The following is a 20,000-nucleotide window of genomic DNA, read 5'->3' as shown; positions in this document are numbered from 1 at the left end:
TCCGAACCTTAGACGGTGTATTATTACCACTAGTGCTCGTGTCATGTTCTTCGGTATGCTGTGTGGTTGAAGTTGTGTGGTGTCTGCATACCATTTTGCAGTCTTGGAGCCTCCGAAGATGGCTCTCCTGATTTTGCTTTCCTCCTGTGTTTGGCAGTATGCTGTCGCTATGCTTTTTAGTTGGGTTAGTGAGAGGTTTATTTTGATGTTGACATTGTTTATGTGTAGCCTGCTTTTTGCCAGGGAATCAGCTTCCTCATTTCCTTGTATTCCTACATGGCTCGGGATCCAGTTGAGAGTTATTTGTCTGTTTCTGCTTTGATGGAGTTTTGCCAGTGCCCATATGCTCGTTAGGAGTTTGATATTTTCCTTTGCTTTGCCTTTTGTGATGGCTTGTATTGCTCCTTTCGAGTCAGTGTGTATTGTAGTGTTGCCCAGTCTGTGTTGGGAGTCTTCTAGTGCTTTGGCGATAGCTATCAGCTCTGTCTGTAGTGTGGAGGCATTGTCGGAGAGCCTCCAGCTTCCTTTGAGTGTTGTTGAGTAGACCCCTGCTGCTGCCGCTGGGACGCTGAGGTCTACTGATCCATCTGTAAAGTATATGTTTGTGGCGGTTGTCAACTGTATTGCTTCTTGTGCTGCTTGCTTTAACTGTTGGGTGGTGCATGCTTCCTTGCTTGCTGGAAGAATTGTGTAGTTTGTGTTAAAAGGTTCTGGTTCCCAGGGTGCTGATTCTGTGTATTCACTGAAGGGGGTGTCTTCCCTGATGGCTGCAGCATGATTTTGCATGCCTACTCTTCTCAGTGTATCTAGAAGGTCTCCAGCATATGTTTTGGGAGGGTCTAGCTCTTCATGGAGATTAATGCATTTCCTGATCTCCTTTTTGAGTGGACAGTCTCTGTCATTTTTTAAGGTTTTTAGCAGGATGGATGTGTTTCTCTGATCTATCCTATGAGTCAGAGATTGTAGTTTTGTTTCATGTCTCAGGATGCATAGGTTGGTCCACATTGGTACTCCTGTAATGAGTCTTAAGGCATTGTTTTGGATTACCTCAAAACTTTTTTGTTCAGTGCTTGTGAGATTAGTGAGGACTGGTGCGGCATACTCTACTGTTGATCTTATTGTCTGTATGTAGAAAATTCTGAGGGCATGGTATACGGCTCCCTGCCTTAGCGAGGTGATTCTTTTCATGGCGTTTTGTCTGCATTTGATCTTTTGTTTAAGTGTTTCTATTTCTTTGCGTGGTGAGAGCTGTATGTTGATGTTGACTCCTAGGTACATGAAGTTGTCTACCCATTCGATGGGTTCTCCCATGAGTTGTATTGGGTTCAGGTCTGTATTGTATTTGATTGCCATTGCCTTGGTTTTAATTTCCAGTGGCGAGTCCTTCTCCTTTTATCGTGGTGTTGCGAGCTCTCCAGTACGGTCAGAGCACTTCTCCGGTAGGTCGAGTTTTTATTGGTTCCCGGGAAGGTGACTCATACGGCGGGCGTTGACGAGTCTTGCAGACCTTCTCAGGTAGGGGGTATCACCGGGAGCCTCTTGATTGGCTTCTACCTGCGTGACGTCACCCCTGGTATTATTCTCATGTCCGGCGTTCGTTCCATCCGCGCTGGTACTTTCGTTAGGGGAGAGGGGTGTGGTCCTCCTCACACACGTCGTTATCAGGAACGCTTCTTGGGTGGTATTGAGGGGAGGCTTTTCCTCGAGGATGAGCAGCGCTTCTAGGAGACGCAGACGTCGTGGGTCAGGTGCTCTCCCGATGATCTTAATATTCCTGACGATGTTGTCTCTCGTGATGTTTCTGTGGTGTACTGCAAGGGCGTGCTGCCTAATGGCGCCCTCCTGGGCGTGGCAGGAAATCCTTTTTGACAGGCGCATCGTCATCATGCCGATGTAAATCCCAGGGCATACGTATCGGTAGACGACGTTGGACTGCTTCAGGGGGTCTCCTGCCGGTGGGGAGGGGTTGTTCTTCATCAGGAGGTCTTTCGTACGCCGATTCTTGTAGTAAATAATGAGGGACACTCTCTTTCCTTCCTCCATGGGGCGGACGTGTTCCTCTATTATTTTCTTCATGGCTGCTTCTTCTTCCTTGTATTGGTGGTGCATGAAGGCTTTATAGAAAAGTTTGATATCCTCCGGGGGCGGAATGTTCCTTCTCTCTTCCTCCGTCATGTACCACTTGTCAAGGGCGGCTCGAGTTTCTAAGTTTACGAGTTTGTTCGAGTACCCATTGTTAATTAGCATCTGGGGTGCTTGGTCGAGTTCGAGGTGTGTGTCCTGCCACGTCGAACAGTGCGAGAGGGCCCTCCTGACGAAGGCCCTGACGGTGGTGGTCTTGAACCGCGCAGGACACTCGCTATCAACATTCAGACAAACGGTCCGAGGTTCGTAGCTGGTGTAAACGGTAGTCGCCAACTTCTGATTCGTCTTCGTGACAAGGACGTCGAGGAAGGGGAGCCGATCGTTGCTGCTGTACTCGACAGTGAAGTTGAGTGCGCTGTTCTGCAGGAACTGCTGCCGAAGGGCTTCTACCTCATCCTCGCAGTCGGCTTGCACGAAGATGTCATCGATGTAGCGTGCGTATGTGCGGGGACATCTGTGTTGCGAGAAGACCCTTTCTTCCACTTCTCCCATGTAGAAGTTAGCGAAGAGGACTCCCAAGGGGGACCCCATCGCTACGCCGTCCTTCTGGCGGTATATCTGTCCTCGGTAGGTGGTGAAAGGGGCTCTCTTCGTACAGATATCCAGCAGGGTTCTTAAGGAGTCTTCTGGGATGTTAGGGGGTCTCATATCGGGATTCCTATATACCCGCTCCATGATGACATCTTCGTGCAAGCCGACTGCGAGGATGAGGTAGAAGCCCTTCGGCAGCAGTTCCTGCAGAACAGCGCACTCAACTTCACTGTCGAGTACAGCAGCAACGATCGGCTCCCCTTCCTCGACGTCCTTGTCACGAAGACGAATCAGAAGTTGGCGACTACCGTTTACACCAAAGGGCTACGAAACCTCGGACTTCTTTGTCTGAATGTTGATAGCGAGTGTCCTGCGCGGTTCAAGACCACCACCGTCAGGGCCTTCGTCAGGAGGGCCCTCTCGCACTGTTCGACGTGGCAGGACACACACCTCGAACTCGACCGAGCATCCGAGATGCTAATTAACAATGGGTACTCGAACAAACTCGTAAACCGAGAAACTCGAGCCGCCCTTGACAAGTGGTACATGACGGAGGAAGAGAGAAGGAACATTCCGCCCCCGGAGGATATCAAACTTTTCTATAAAGCCTTCATGCACCACCAATACAAGGAAGAAGAAGCAGCCATGAAGAAAATAATAGAGGAACACGTCCGCCCCATGGAGGAAGGAAAGAGTGTCCCTCATTATTTACTACAAGAATCGGCGTACGAAAGACCTCCTGATGAAGAACAACACCCCACACCGGCAGGAGACCCCCCTGAAGCAGTCCAACGTCGTCTACCGATACGTATGCCCCGGCCCCAAGGATGCCCTGGGATTTACATCGGCATGACGACGATGCGCCTGTCAAAAAGGATTTCCTGCCACGCCCAGGAGGGCGCCATTAGGCAGCACGCCCTTGCAGTACACCGCAGAAACATCACGAGAGACGACATCATCAGGAATATTAAGATCAACGGGAGAGCACCTGACCCACGACGTCTGCGTCTCCTAGAAGCGCTGCTCATCCTCGAGGAAAAGCCTCCCCTCAATACCACCCAAGAAGCGTTCCTGATACCGACGTGTGTGAGGAGGACCACACCCCTCTCCCCTAACGAAAGTACCAGCGCGCATGGAACGAACACTGGACATGAGAATAATACCAGGGGTGACGTCACGCAGGTAGAAGCCAATCAAGAGGCTCCCGGTGATACCCCCTACCTGAGAAGGTCTGCAAGACTCGTCAACGCCCGCCGTATGAGTCACCTTCCCGGGAACCAATAAAAACTCGACCTACCGGAGAAGTGCTCTGACCGTACTGGAGAGCTCGCAACACCACGATAAAAGGAGAAGGACTCGCAGATCAGACCCACACAATGGAACCAACAAAACACACAACCAATTCCCAAACCAAAGGAGCCCAACGCCTACAGACCCATTTCTCTCATCAGCTGCACAGAAAAGACGGCAGAGAGAATGGTGTTAAACAGACTGCTGTGGAAAACAGGGCCCTTACACCACCACTTATATGCCTACAAAGAGGGGATAGGCACACAGGAATGTCTAGCAGATGTGATGGCCACAATAAATAACAAGAAAGCAATCGTAGTATTTCTCGACCTAGAAAAAGCCTACGAACTTGCAAGTGCAGCTGCTATCCTGGCAGCCTTAGCCAACAAGACGGTTAAAGGCAACCTTCTAGCATGGACCAAAACGAAAAGATACATGCAAAACAGACAAGCCAGAGTTACCTTTCAAGGAGCAACCTCCGAATTCCTCAGTCTGGAAAATGGAACACCTCAAGGAGGAATACTCAGCCCCTTCCTCTTCAATATACTAATGGAGAAATTAGCCAACAGCAACTTCCCAAATGGAGTTGAAATTTTCATATATGCAGATGATGTGTGCTTGGTCAGCACAGACAGGCATAGAGCCCACCAACACATGCAAATCGCGATAACACAGATTGAAAACAAATGCACAGTCCTAGGACTTAAAATCAACACGCAAAAACCAAGGCAATGGCAATCAAATACAATACAGACCTGAACCCAATACAACTCATGGGAGAACCCATCGAATGGGTAGACAACTTCATGTACCTAGGAGTCAACATCAACATACAGCTCTCACCACACAAAGAAATAGAAACACTTAAACAAAAGATCAAATGCAGACAAAACGCCATGAAAAGAATCACCTCGCTAAGGCAGGGAGCCGTATACCTCCATGCCCTCAGAATTTTCTACATACAGACAATAAGATCAACAGTAGAGTATGCCGCACCAGTCCTCACTAATCTCACAAGCACTGAACAAAAAGTTTTGAGGTAATCCAAAACAATGCAACCTTAAGACTCATTACAGGAGCACCAATGTGGACCAACCTATGCATCCTGAGACATGAAACAAAACTACAATCTCTGACTCATAGGATAGATCAGAGAAACACATCCATCCCCTGCTAAAAACCTTAAAAAATGACAGAGACTGTCCACTCAAAAAGGAGATCAGGAAATGCATTAATCTCCATGAAGAGCTAGACACTCCCAAAACATATGCTGGAGACCTTCTAGATACACTGAGAAGAGTAGGCATGCAAAATCATGCTGCAGCCATCAGGGAAGACACCCCCTTCCAGTGAATACACAGAATCAGCACCCTGGGAACCAGAACCTTTTAACACAAACTACACAATTCTTCCAGCAAGCAAGGAAGCATGCACCACCCAACAGTTAAAGCAAGCAGCACAAGAAGCAATACAGTTGACAACCGCCACAAACATATACTTTACAGATGGATCAGTAGACCTCAGCGTCCCAGCGGCAGCAGCAGGGGTCTACTCAACAACACTCAAAGGAAGCTGGAGGCTCTCCGACAATGCCTCCACACTACAGACAGAGCTGATAGCTATCGCCAAAGCACTAGAAGACTCCCAACACAGACTGGGCAACACTACAATACACACCGACTCGAAAGGAGCAATACAAGCCATCACAAAAAGGCAAAGCAAAGGAAAATATCAAACTCCTAACGAGCATATGGGCACAACTGGCAAAACTCCATCAAAGCAGAAACAGACAAATAACTCTCAACTGGATCCCGAGCCATGTTGGAATACAAGGAAATGAGGAAGCTGATTCCCTGGCAAAAAGCGGGCTACACATAAACAATGTCAACATCAAAATAAACCTCTCACTAACCCAACTAAAAAGCATAGCAGCAGCATACTGCAAACACAGGAGGAAAGCAAAAATCAGGAGAGCCATCTTCGGAGGCTCCAAGACTGCAAAATGGTATGCAGACACCACACAACTCAACCACACAGCATACCGAAGAACATGACACGAACACTAGCGGTAATAATACACCGTCTAAGGTTTGGATACCAATGCACATGGCAAAAAATAGAAAACAACCCTAAACCATGTAAATACTGCGAAACAAATACAGAAGAACCACTGGAACACTATATATTACACTGCCCAGAAACACAACAACTAAGACAAAGTCATGAAGGAGATCAACAATCATCACTCAAATAACAAGACACATCCTAAACAACACCCAACAGCTTACAGGCTTCCTATGCTCCTACCCACCACCAAGGTAGGTGCAAAACACTCCTAAATAGCGGAATCTCGGGACATCAGGCAAGACCCCTTCACACCCCCTGCCATCCCTATCCACTCACATACAAACCACAAAACACAAAATAACAAACAATCCACCCAGTGCATGACTGACACAAAGACAGCCAACATCAACCTACATCACCCAACATCCAAAAGCAAAGCCCCGACTCTGACATCCTTCATCACTACCTCACCTCATGCACAGCATTCCTTCAGCCTCGTCCATCAACAACACACACTACTTCCCACTCGAAATTGGAACGGAATAAGGAAATGTTTTGTGGACCTCACAAGCTAACTGACTAGCAATCTTTTTCTCAGACTCATACCCTTCCTTCTTCTCATCTGTTGGCCTCTCTGACTTGCCAACACTCACTACTATTGCACTTTTCCTACTACTGAAGGGCACCTTAGGGTTTAAAAAGGTTGGACAAAACCTTACCCCTCCCATCAAAAAGTTTCTTTCAATATCACACTCACCAACTCACGCATTATCACCAAATAAAGAACCATATCCTACATTACCACCTTCTCACCATCCTGAGTTACGGGCTGCTCTGTGAGCAAGAGCCCGTGCTGACACAAGGTCAGCTAAATCAAAAACAACAACAACAACAAACAACACTGGAATTCAGTCCCTCAGCAGTTATCGCTTGATAATGTCCTGTCGATCAGGAGGAAACGTCGCGTTAGAGAGAGAGAGAGAGAGAGAGAGAGAGAGAGAGAGAGAGAGAGAGAGAGAGAGAGAGAGAGAGAATTGTATAAGCAATAATAAATCAAATGACTCAACCGAATTTCACCATGCCCTTTGGTGCGTTGCTCGCCAGTCTAAGCAACAACGAGAAAGCCGTCATCAGAAAGATAGAGAAGACTCTTTATAAGATTAATAGTGCTGAAGCAGCAGTCATTTTTAACAAAACATGTCTACGAGAGGGTCTCCTTCCGAAATAATAATAATAGTAATAATAATAATTGAATGCTCTCTTAGCTCATCCAATCCAATTCCATAATAATAATAATAATAATAATAATAATAATAATAATAATAATAATAATAATAATAATAATAATAATTTTTTTGTCAAAAGTACTACAGAAGATGGATGCCGGGTACCAACTCAAGAAAAGAGGCAACAGAATCAACCATCTGATGTTCATGGACGACATCAAGCTGTATGGTAAGAGCATCAAGGAAATAGATACCCTAATCCAGACTGTAAGGATTGTATCTGGGGACATCAGGATGGAGTTTGGAATAGAAAAATGCGCCGTTAGTCAACATACAAAAAGGCAAAGTAACGAGAACTGAAGGGATAAAGCTACCGATGGGACCGGGAGCAACATCAAACACATAGATGAGACAGGATACAAATACCTGGGAATAATGGAAGGAGGAGATATAAAAACACCAAGAGATGAAGGACACGATCAGGAAAAGAATATATGCAGAAGGGGACTCAAGGCGACAAACTCAATGTCAAAACTCAAAGCCAGAAATATGATAAACAAGCCATAAAAACACATGGGCAGTGCCAGTAATCAGATACAGCGCAGGAATAGTGGAATGGACGAAGGCAGAACTGCGCAGCATAGATCAGAAAACCAGGAAACATATGACAATACACAAAGCACTACACCCAAGAGCAAATACGGACAGACTATACATAACACGAAAGGAAGGAGGGAGAGAGGACTACTCAGTATAGAGGACTGCGTCCAACATCGAAAACAGAGCACTGGGGGCAATATCTGAAAACCAGTGAAGACGAGTGGCTAAAGAGTGCATGGGAAGAAGGACTAATAAAAGCAGACGAAGACCCAGAAATATACAGAGACAGGAGAAAGACAGAAAGAACAGAAGACTGGCACAACAAACCAATGCACGGACAATACATGAGACAGACTAAAGAACTAGCCAGCGATGACAATTGGCAATGGCTACAGAGGGGAGAGCTAAAGAAGGAAACTGAAGGAATGATAACAGCGGCACAAGATCAGGCTCTAAGAACCAGATATGTTCAAAGTACGATAGACGGAAATAACATCTCTCCCATATGTAGGAAGTGCAATACGAAAAGTGAAACCATAAACCACATTGCAAGTGAATGCCCGGCACTTGCGCAGAAACCAGTACAAAAAGAGGCATGATTCAGTAGCAAGCAAGCCCTCCACTGGAGCCTGTGCAAGAAACATCAGCTACCTTGCAGTAATAAGTGGTACGAGCACCAACCTGAAGGAGTGATAGAAAACGATCACGCAAAGATCCTCTGGGACTATGGTATCAGAACGGATAGGGTGATACGTGCAAACAGACCAGACGTGACGTTGATTGACAAGGTCAAGAAGAAAGTATCACTCATTGATGTCGCAATACCATGGGACACCAGAGTTGAAGAGAAAGAGAGGGAAAAATTGGATAAAGTATCAAGATCTGAAAATAGAAATAAGAAGGATATGGGATATGCCAGTGGAAATCGTACCCATAATCATAGGAGCACTAGGCACGATCCCAAGATCCCTGAAAAGGAATCTAGAAAAAAACTAGAGGCTGAAGTAGCTCCCGGGCCTCATGCAGAAGAAGAGTGATCCTAGAAACGGCACACATAGTAAGAAGAGTGATGGACTCCTAAGAGGCAGGATGCAACCCGGAACCCCACACTATAAATACCACCCAGTCGAATTGGAGGACTGTGATAGAGCAAAAAAAAAAAAAAAAAAAAAAAAAAAAAAAAAAAAAAAAAAAAAAGTAATAATACATAATAATAATAAATAACTGAATGCTCTCTTCGCCCATCCAATCCAATCCCAGGTGAACCTACTGACAGGTTTGTGGGATTATAAAAGTCCGAATCACAACCCTGTGATCGTAATTGCTGCGACCAAAGGGTTGTTACGTTTGTCACAGCCGTCTTCCCCCTACTGTTCTCAAGCCTTTGCAAAATGAAGATGAATCGTAATTATTAGGGTGAGACTGCTAAATTCCTTTTTATTACTGAAGGATTTGTTCATATATCTTGCTTGTTTCGGTCAACGGTGGCCCAAATGGCGTTTTGTTGTGAATAGCTATTGATTATTAAGTTTTTATATATTTTTTATTGAAATACTTTTTTTAACGGGACATGTAACTTGCATAAAAGTGCATGGCCTATTTACAGGTATGCAAATGCTATTTTATCCTGATCTTCTAATATTCAGTTAAGTATTATCTATTTTAAAAATTAGTTTCTGCCGAGGAAACTACCTTTTAGAGTTGAAAATGAAAACTCTCTCTCTCACTCTCTCTCTCTCTCTCTCTCTCTCTCTCTCTCTCTCTCTCTCTATCTTATAGATTCTATTTCAAATCTAGATTCATGTCGTATAATGTCAATTGGCGAATTTTATTTCCTTCTCTTAATTTATATCCGACTTTAATTCTAATGAAGCGCAAATCTAGCCATACAGAGACATCAGGAACAATTAAAGCAACGACAACAGGAACAACAACAATATACACAAACAGAAACAGAACAATAAAGTAGGAAATAAGAATAAAGAAAAAGAAAGATTCGGTCTTATTTTCTACAAGCGCCAAGACTGGTTTCGAACCCCGTTATAAGGAATCAGCGATTTTATTTATTTTAAAAAAGAGAAACTCGGTTGACGGTTGACCTTGATATCTATAAGAGGGGTTGGGGGAAGGGGGGGGGGAGGAATTAAACCATTCATTCTCCGAGAGACTTGGAGATTCCATTCATTCTCGGTGAAAGGAAGAGAGAGAGGGAGAGAGAGGGATTTTTAAAAATAGATTTTTAAATCGATGTATTTTAAGATCTGACGTTGCCATATTAGGTATGCTCGTAGATTAAATTTTTTTTTTTTTTTTTACTTTTTCTTTGTTTTTGAATAATTTTTTTTTATGAGTAGCAAGATTAATGATATTTCTCTCGCGTTTGCTTAAATTTAGGCTGATAATGACTAAATTTTAACGAAGACAATGCTTTTGAAAAGGCCAATAAGTCTACTGACGTTGCCATATTAGGTATACTCGTAGATTTTATTTTTTTTCTTTTTCCTTTGTTTTTTAATTATTTCTTTTATGGGTAGCGAGATTAATAATATTTTTCTCACGTTTGCACAAATTCTGGCTAATAATGTCTAAATCTTAAGGAAGAAAATGCTTTAGATAAGGCCAGTCAGTCTACTGACGTTCCCATATTAAATATGCTCGTAGATTTTGATTTTTTAAAAATTGTTTTCTTTGTTTTTGAATAATTTTTTTTTGAGTAGTGAGATTAATGATATTTCTCTCGCGTCTGCTTAAATTCAGGCTGATAATGACTAAATTTTAACGAAGAAAATGCTCTTGAAAAGGGCAGTCAATCTACACACTATGTTCACGGAGCGCCGTTATAAAGATTAATCACCTTTCGATCAACTACTATTTGGATATTTTGTTATCGTCTCCATAGAGCCGCTCGCCGCCCGAGATACGTAAATAAAAACTCTATCGCTCGCTATTATCGTCGGTATTATTAATCCGAGGGCGGTAATATTTCACTTGGAATGAATTCAGGTAACGTAGATTCTATTTAAGTGTTCGTTGTGAGCTTAGCCGTCCAGGATAGTGTGAAAAAAAGGGGGAAAAAAAGTGAAATATGTGGCATCTACGGTACAGGTAAAGCTATTATGGATGAAGTTTCATTTTCAGATGAGAGTGATTGTAAAGACTGTTTCTGCTTCCCCCCCACATCCCTTGTTGTTGGGTGGCCTAAGCCCGTCTGGGAATGAATGCAACTGTCTCTCCACGAACATAATAAACAAGACGAATTTATCAAGCTTGATTTTCCCATCATCCATCTTTGTCAAGTCTTTTCATTTATTAGTGATTATTTTTTATGCATTAATCACCACGATCTTTATCACTAATCATTGTTCGCAAATTATTTTGATGATTATTAATTTACTTTATGTTTAAGTGAATTAACTGGGTGTGACAATAGCAAATTTTGGAAATTTCTTGACTTTTAATTAATTTGTTTTTTCCTTAATCAAAGTTATCTTCACCATTAGTCGTTATTCACAAGTTTGTTTTGATTAGTATTAACATGATTTATGTTTGATTTGTTTATTTTCTGTGACAATATTCCATGTTTAATAGTGTCTATATTTTCTGAGTGACATTACTGATTATTTGAAAATTTAGGAAACTGTTTTTGTTTTTTGTTTTTTTGTTTGTTCTCAATCACCATTATATATTCATCGTTAATCATTTATCACAGGCTTTTTTTAGGATTAAAATAAACATGCTCCATTACATTATCTATTTATGTTTATTGATTTGTGTTAATTTTGTGACGATATTTTTACTTATTTTTGGAGATTTTTGCTAATGTTTGTTTTTTTTTTTTTTTTTTTATTACCATGCAACAACCTGAAGTAACTATACAAATAATATTTTGGGAATTATATTCCATAATTACTTGATAATGTATTTTAGCGCGGAAAATGGGAAAGTTTGGAGTAAAAAAAAAAAAAAAAAAATTTAAACGCGCAAATTTTTCTTATTTAATTTTACTAAATAATAATTTTTAGAAATTGTTAAACGGGCATAATTTACATAGAAAAATGCTTCAATTTATTGAATATATATATATATATATATATATATATATATATATATATATATATATATATATATATATATATATATATATACTACATATATATATATATATATATATATATATATATATCATACATATTCTATATATATATATATATATATATATATATATATATATATATATATATATGTATAATATATATATATATATATATATATATATATATATATATATATATATATATATATATATATATATATACACACACACACACACATATATATATATATATATATATATATATATATATATATATATATATATATATCACACACACACACATATATATATATATATATATATATATATATATATATATATATATATATATATATAAGGTCATAGCATACAAGATAATAATGTTATTGTGATTTGAATGAGGTCGACTGTCAACTGCGATTTAAAAAAAAAAAAAAAAAAAGTGCGTAGCATGGCATGTTTCTCGAGTAACAGACTCAACTGGAGGCGAAATCCGTTGCCTTGACTTAGGTGGCGCTCTCGAACTTTCGTTCTGCCATCACGACCATAATTAAAAGCTAATTTTTTGTGTGTCTTCTAAATAATTGGAGAATAAGAATAACATCAAAATGAAAACGCTTATCACCAATAGATGTTTACGAAGAGAGAAAATTTATTATGGAAAAAGCCATGAGTAGATAATATATGAAAAAAGAATGGAGAGTGAAAATAACGAAAAGAGAAAATTAATATGAAAAAAGCTACGCGTTGATTAACGAAAAAAGGAACTATATATCTTATTTTTATGAAGGAGGAATAATGTAGAAAAGGTGTGATTAAAGAATAAATACCTCTTTCTTAGGAAAGGAAATCACAGTAGAGTAGGGCTGAGATAAGATATAGGGAAAAGGGGAGCAGCTTTCATGCTATATATTAGCGAAATGATTTACGACAGACAAATCTATTATTATTATATTATTATTATTATTTTCTCTGGGAAGGTGCGTGAGATATCTTACTTTGGGGAGAGAAAATGATCAGGGAGAGATCACGCAGGCGATTTTTTTATATTCTATTATATTTCTTTTCTCTCTTTTTTTCAATTCTATTTTATTTATTATTTTGTGCGTGGTGTGGAGGCGTTGCGTATTAAAAGGGAGATGAGAAGTAATTATATATATAGACGGGATTCAATATCCGTTGCTTTTTCTTGAAGGATTCTTTTTTTGCAGTTTCAGTGATATTATATATATATATATATACATATATATATATATATATATATATATAGGTATATAATATATATATATATATATATATATATATATATATATATATACATATGTGTGTGTGTGCGTATATAAGTATGTATGTACATAAATTTTATATACAAACACGCTACATATATATATATATATATATATATATATATATATATATATATATATATATACACATACATATATATATATAGATATATATATATATATATATATATATGTATATATTTATACATCGAGCTACAAATGTCCTGTAATAGCTATTTCGCCCTACCTCGGAATTAATATATATTCACATATGCTTAACCGAAGTGGCTTTTTTAGGCGATAAGAGAATTGTCGGCTCCCGGGCGCGAACCATCGAAACCAAACAAATCCAGGACGACAGTGAAGCTTTAACCCACACCATCACCGCAAGAGGCTATAAGTTTATGCCGTATCTCACCTCCAGATACCTGTTGCTCTCAGGTGTTCGTTGTTTGGAGACTGCTTCAACCCACCTCGACCATGGTAGCGTTGTAGTGCTTTTGACAGCACGTAGCCATTATATGATTCATGTCACATTACCATGATTCATATACATATATCAAGCTACAAATGTCCTTTAATATCTAATTCGCTCTACCTCGGAATTAATATATTTTCATATAAGCTTAACCGAAGGGGAATTTTTTAGGCGATAAGAGAATTGTCGGCTCCCGGGCGCGAACCATCGAAACCAAACAAATCCAGGACGACAGTGAAGCTTTAACCCACACCACCACCGCAACAGGCTATAAGTTTATGCTGCCTCTCACCTCCAAATACCTGTTGCTCTCAGGTGTTTGTTGTTTGGAGACTGCATCAACCCACCTCGACCATGGTAACGTTGTAGTGCTTTTGACAGAACGTAGCCATTATATAATTCTTATCACATTACCGTGATTCATATACATATATCAAGCTACAAATGTCCTTTAGTATCTCATTCGCTCTACCTCGGAATTAATATATTTTCAAATAAGCTTAACCGAAGGGGAACTTTTTAGGCGATAAGAGAATTGACGGCTCCCAGACGCGAACCATCGAAACCAAACAAATCCAGGACGACAGTGAAGCTTTAATCTGGATTTGTTTGGTTTCGATGGTTTGCGCCTGGGAGCCGACAATTCTCTTATCACCGAAAAAATTCCCCTTCTGTTAAGCATATATGAAAACATTAATTACTAGGCAGAACGAATTAGATATTAAAGGACATTTGTAGCTCGATGTATGTATATGAATCACGGTAATGTGATATGACTCATCTCTCTCTCTCTCTCTCTCTCTCTCTCTCTCTCTCTCTCTCTCTCTCTCTCTCTCTCTCTCTCTCTCTCTCTATATATATATATATATATATATCTATATATATATATATATATATATATATATATATATGTATATATTATATATATATATATATATATATATATATATATATATATATATATATATATATGTATATATATATATATATATATATATATATATATATATATATATATATATATATATATATATATATATATATATTTCAGCATTGTTGTGTATAGATTTCTCCCAATTTCATATGCGAAAGGTTGATTTCCACTCTCTCTCTCTCTCTCTCTCTCTCTCTCTCTCTCTCTCTCTCTCAAACCAAACTGGTAAGATATCTTGCTTTAATTCCACCCACCCCCGGCAAAATTAATCTGGTGAAAGTAGAAGAGAAAAGGCATTGATGGTCAATGATTTCTTATCTAAACACTGTGCAGAAGATGCCTCTGTTGCCTAGATGAATTAGATGGACGCACGAAAATAGCATGTTTCGGTCATATGCATATTTCTTTCGTTAACTTGCTAACAGGGCTTTATATTTATATATATATATATATATATATCATATATATATATATATATATATATATATATATATATATATATATATATACTATATTATAATATACACAGTAGTACCTCGAGATACGAAAGGCTCTACTTACGAAAAACTCGAGATACGAAAGCCAATGCGAAAAATTTTACTGCTCTACATACGAAAAGTTTTCAAGAAAAAACGAAAGGTTGTTGCTGTAAATTCCCGAGATTCGCCCGGACCACTGAGAACAATTTTAAAACTCCCGCGCCGCCAACTGAGTAAACTCGCCACCATCCTCCCGCTCTCCCATTGGTTCCTGATGCTAGTCACCCCATAAGGTCCTGCTCTCCTATTGGTCAGCCTCTACCCCTTCTGCTTTAAGTATTCTATTGGTAAAAGGTTGCTGTAAATTGAAAAACTTATTCATGCAATACATTTAATAAAAAAAGAACATTAGGTAAAGATAGAATAAAGAATAGAAATGAATGGTTATTATACTGTTTGTAGTTTTCAGTAGTTGAAGAGAGATAATGAAAATTTATGGCTTACTGTGTAAAAGTGATTGCTTGGCGATCGTTCGATACTCGTAAGTGCTGGATGTAAACAGACGTTTGGAAGCTTTTTTTTGTTTGTTTATTATAGTTAATGGTTACTTAATAATTATTTGAAATGAGTACATGCAATACATTTAATGACAAAAAATTGTGAATTAGATATATATATAAAATAAATCAGACTGTCAACAAATACGTAATTTTTAGAATTCTTTTTCTTTTTATTATTACGTTCGTATACGATGTTTCATTATAGCTGTCAGTAACTCGGTATCTCCATTAGGTAAAAGATAGAATAAAGAATAGAAATGAATGGTTATTATACTGTTTGGTGGTTTCATTAGTTGAAGAGAGATACTAATGACAATTTATGGCTTACTGTGAGCTAGGAAAAAGGATTGCTTAGCGCTCGTTCGATTCTGGTAAGGCGGCTAAGAGCTGAATGTAAACAATTGATTGGAAGGTTTGTTTTTTGTTTGTTTGTGTATTATAGTTAATGATTAATTAATAATTATTTGAAATGAGTACATACTGATTATTTATACATTTTATTGGCATATTCTAAGCTTTTAGCTCTTAGGTTAGATGTCAGAATCATAGACTAGGCTACAGTAGCAACCGCTAAACATAGGCTAGGCGATTGCTAAGGGACATATGCTAAAGTCCTAATATATGCAGTAAAAATGGGGTTGAACATTGCATGCAGTTGAATATTACTCAAGTATGTACAGTATTTTGCCTTTTTGGAGTCATATTTCTTCCGTCGTAACACTAGAACATGTGTTTTAGGCCTGGAAATGTAATTTACTGGGGTGTTTTTGGAGGGCTTGGAACGGATTAGCCATTTTACATGTAAAATGTGTTCCAAGATACAAAAAAATCATGATACGAAGGCCGTCTCGGAACGGATTAATTTCGTATCTCGAGATACCACTGTATATATATATATATATATATAGTATATATATATATATATATATATATATATATATATATATATGTATATATATATATATATATATATATATATATGTATATATATATATATCATATATATATATATATATATATATATATTGTTACAAAGTGCCAAGTATCTGGTTACCATGCATCAAATATTACCTCACCAAAAGCCAGACACCTGAACCCTCATAACACGTTTAAATGACTGAATACTCTAAAGGCAACAGTGATCCCTTACACTTACCATTATTGCAGAAAATCAGACTAAGTTCATCAAAACAGGTGTGAGGTAATCTTGTAAGTAATTGAATTAATCAAAGGGCATCACTCCATCAACAACTTTAAAAGTTTAAGTATTTCCCTGATCTCAGAAGTCTAAGTACTTCCCTCGTTCACTTCAAATAAATTGAAGGAAAGCCGATCAATTACCACTCTATGTTTCTACCTAACATAAATATAATCATAATCATATATACTTATACTGGTGTAAGATAAAGAAAACACTTATAAAAATTTTAAATACAAAAATTTATTATTAAATTCAAAATTTATAAGTGAAATTCACAATATCAGGGAAAATTACTGTTACTTGAAAACAAAGTAAAGTTGAATTAATTCTTGAATCAAATTAAGTAAAATTAAATCAAAATTAATTGATCACAAAATTGAAGAAAACTAGTTCAATCAAAATTCAAAAGTGTTAGGCAATAATTGAAAATTTGAAGTTAATTCACAAGTGCTAAACAACAATAAAACTTGAAAAGAATTCTAAGTAAATGCAAATTAATTCATAAATGTTAAATTTAATAAATGTGCAATGATTAAGCAATGAAAATAACCAAGTCAATTAAATTGTGAATGCAAATGAAAATATAAAATAAAAAGACACTTCAATAAGAAAATGAAATAGTGCACAAACAATGGAACAAACACAAACACAAAAAATCAGCAATGTGTAAAAGTGTAAATCTTTTCACTCAAAACCCTGTAACCAACAGTTTTTACCAAACCTTCACAACCATCTGTTATTAGTTAACCACAGTTCCTATCAATTATTAGTTAACCACACTCCCTATCCATTATTAGTTAAACACAATTCCTATCCGTTATTAGTTATTAGTTAACCAAACACTTTTCCCATTAATTTTTAGTTATTAGTTGCAACTAATAAAAATATAACACACTTTACCTTTTTGGTATACCAACTTCTTTTTCTCTCTTGCTGCAGCTTGTATATCACACTTTCACAAAAACCAGGCGCCGTTACAAAATCATGTTTGTTCAGATTCCACAAAAGAAACTAAATAACACTAAATAAACTCTAAGAAATATCAAATACGAAATTCTAAAACGTTACGAGTGACCAATTTACTTACGTTAATATAATCTCAATGATTTCGAGGGAGAGAGAGAGAGAGAGAGCGAGAGAGAGAGAGAGAGAGAGAGAGAGAGATCTGACTGCCTTGAGGTCCTAAGATAGAATGGAATTTTCTTCCTTTACGGAAATTCGACAGGGCAGATGACCCAAAACGTTCTTGTCATGAATGCTTCCAGAAAGTTTGGAAATCTGATGCAATCTCACATACAAAATGTGCAATTCCCACTTGGGACTTGACAAAGACATACGCGTACAAGACGAGTCTGTTAAAAAAAGACGTACTCTACTCGATCGAAACGGAGGCTGAGCGACAATTAAGATTGACATGTTTTGATAACAATGCAAGACTCAATTCTCTCGCTATCACATGCGTTGACAGATTTAGGAAAGCAAACGGATCTCGCAGACCCTCCAATCTTAAAGTGTCGACATAAAAGTTAAACACTCGTAGTTTCGAAAAGACAAAGTAAAAATCTCTCTCTTTTTACATTCTACATTAATATATATATTCTTTTACATTACGTAATGCGAAATCTGAACACACATCTTAAAACATCCTATTCTAAACTATCTAGGAATCTGAAAAAATGTTGCATAATCTACATGATATTTCAAAGAGGGGAAACATGCATTTTGAAAGTAGCAATATATAATATATATATATATATATATATATATATATATAATATATATAAAAATATGAATAATTATCACATCGAACCGTGATCCATTTATAAATATCAATTCAAGCTAAAAATGGTCCTTTAATATCTAAAATTCACTTTACCTCCCAATGATATCTTTTCATATATGGTACCGAAGGGGAATTTTTTAAGTTGATAACAATTTCGTCCCCCCCATGGGATCGAACCACTCTCCAGGTGGACGGGGACGAAATCAGGACAGTCAGTGACGCTATCCAATCACCAACAGAGACGCTATAAGTTCATATCGATTTTGACCTTACAAATCACCCTCGATCTGGGTGCTTTCGTAATCAGAATCGATATGAAACCCCGTCTACCATGTTGGCCAATTCGAGCGTTTGACAGCACGTAGCCTTTTGTTATGAATAATTATCACATCGAACGTGATCATTTATAATCAATTCAAGCTACAAATGTCCTTAATATCTAAATTCACTTTACCTCCCAAATGATTAATTTTCATATATGTAGCGAGGGAATTTTTAAGTTGATAAACAATTTCGTCCCCCCATGGGATCGAACCACCGTCCAGGTGGACGGGGACGAAATCAGGACAGTCAGTGACGCTATCCAATCAGCCAACGAGACGCTATAAGTTCATATCGATTCTGACCTTACAAATCACCCTCGATCTGGGTGCTTTCGTAATTAGAATCGATATGGAACCCCGTCTACCATGTTGGCCAATTCGAGCGTTTGACAGCACGTAGCCTTTTGTTAAGAATAATTATCACATCGAACCGTGATCCATTTATATATCATTCAAGCTACAAATGTCCTTTAATATCTAAATTCACTTTACCTCCAAATGATATATTTTTCATATATGTACGAAGGGGGGGAATTTTTAAGTTGATAACAATTTCGTCCCCCATGGGATCGAACCACCGTCCAGGTGGACGGGGACGAAATCAGGACAGTCAGTGACGCTATCCATCAGCCAACAGAGACGCTATAAGTTCATATCGATTCTGACCTTACAATCACCCTCGATCTGGGTGCTTTCGTAATTAGAATCGATATGAAACCCCGTCTACCATGTTGGCCAATTCGAGCGTTTGACAGCACGTAGCCTTTTGTTATGAATAATTATCACATCGAACCGTGATCCCATGGGGGGACGAAATTGTTATCAACTTAAAAATTCCCCTTCGGTACATATATGAAAATATATCATTTGGGAGGTAAGTGAATTTAGATATTAAAGGACATTTGTAGCTTGAATTGATATATAAATGGATCACGGTTCGATGTGATAATTATTCATAACAAAGGCTACGTGCTGTCAAACGCTCGAATTGGCCAACATGGTAG

Source organism: Macrobrachium nipponense, chromosome 33 (assembly GCF_015104395.2).
Source record: "Macrobrachium nipponense isolate FS-2020 chromosome 33, ASM1510439v2, whole genome shotgun sequence".
In the NCBI taxonomy this organism is placed as follows: domain Eukaryota; kingdom Metazoa; phylum Arthropoda; class Malacostraca; order Decapoda; family Palaemonidae; genus Macrobrachium; species Macrobrachium nipponense.
The sequence above is the reverse complement of the archived record's forward strand: the minus strand, read 5'-3'. Positions refer to the sequence as shown.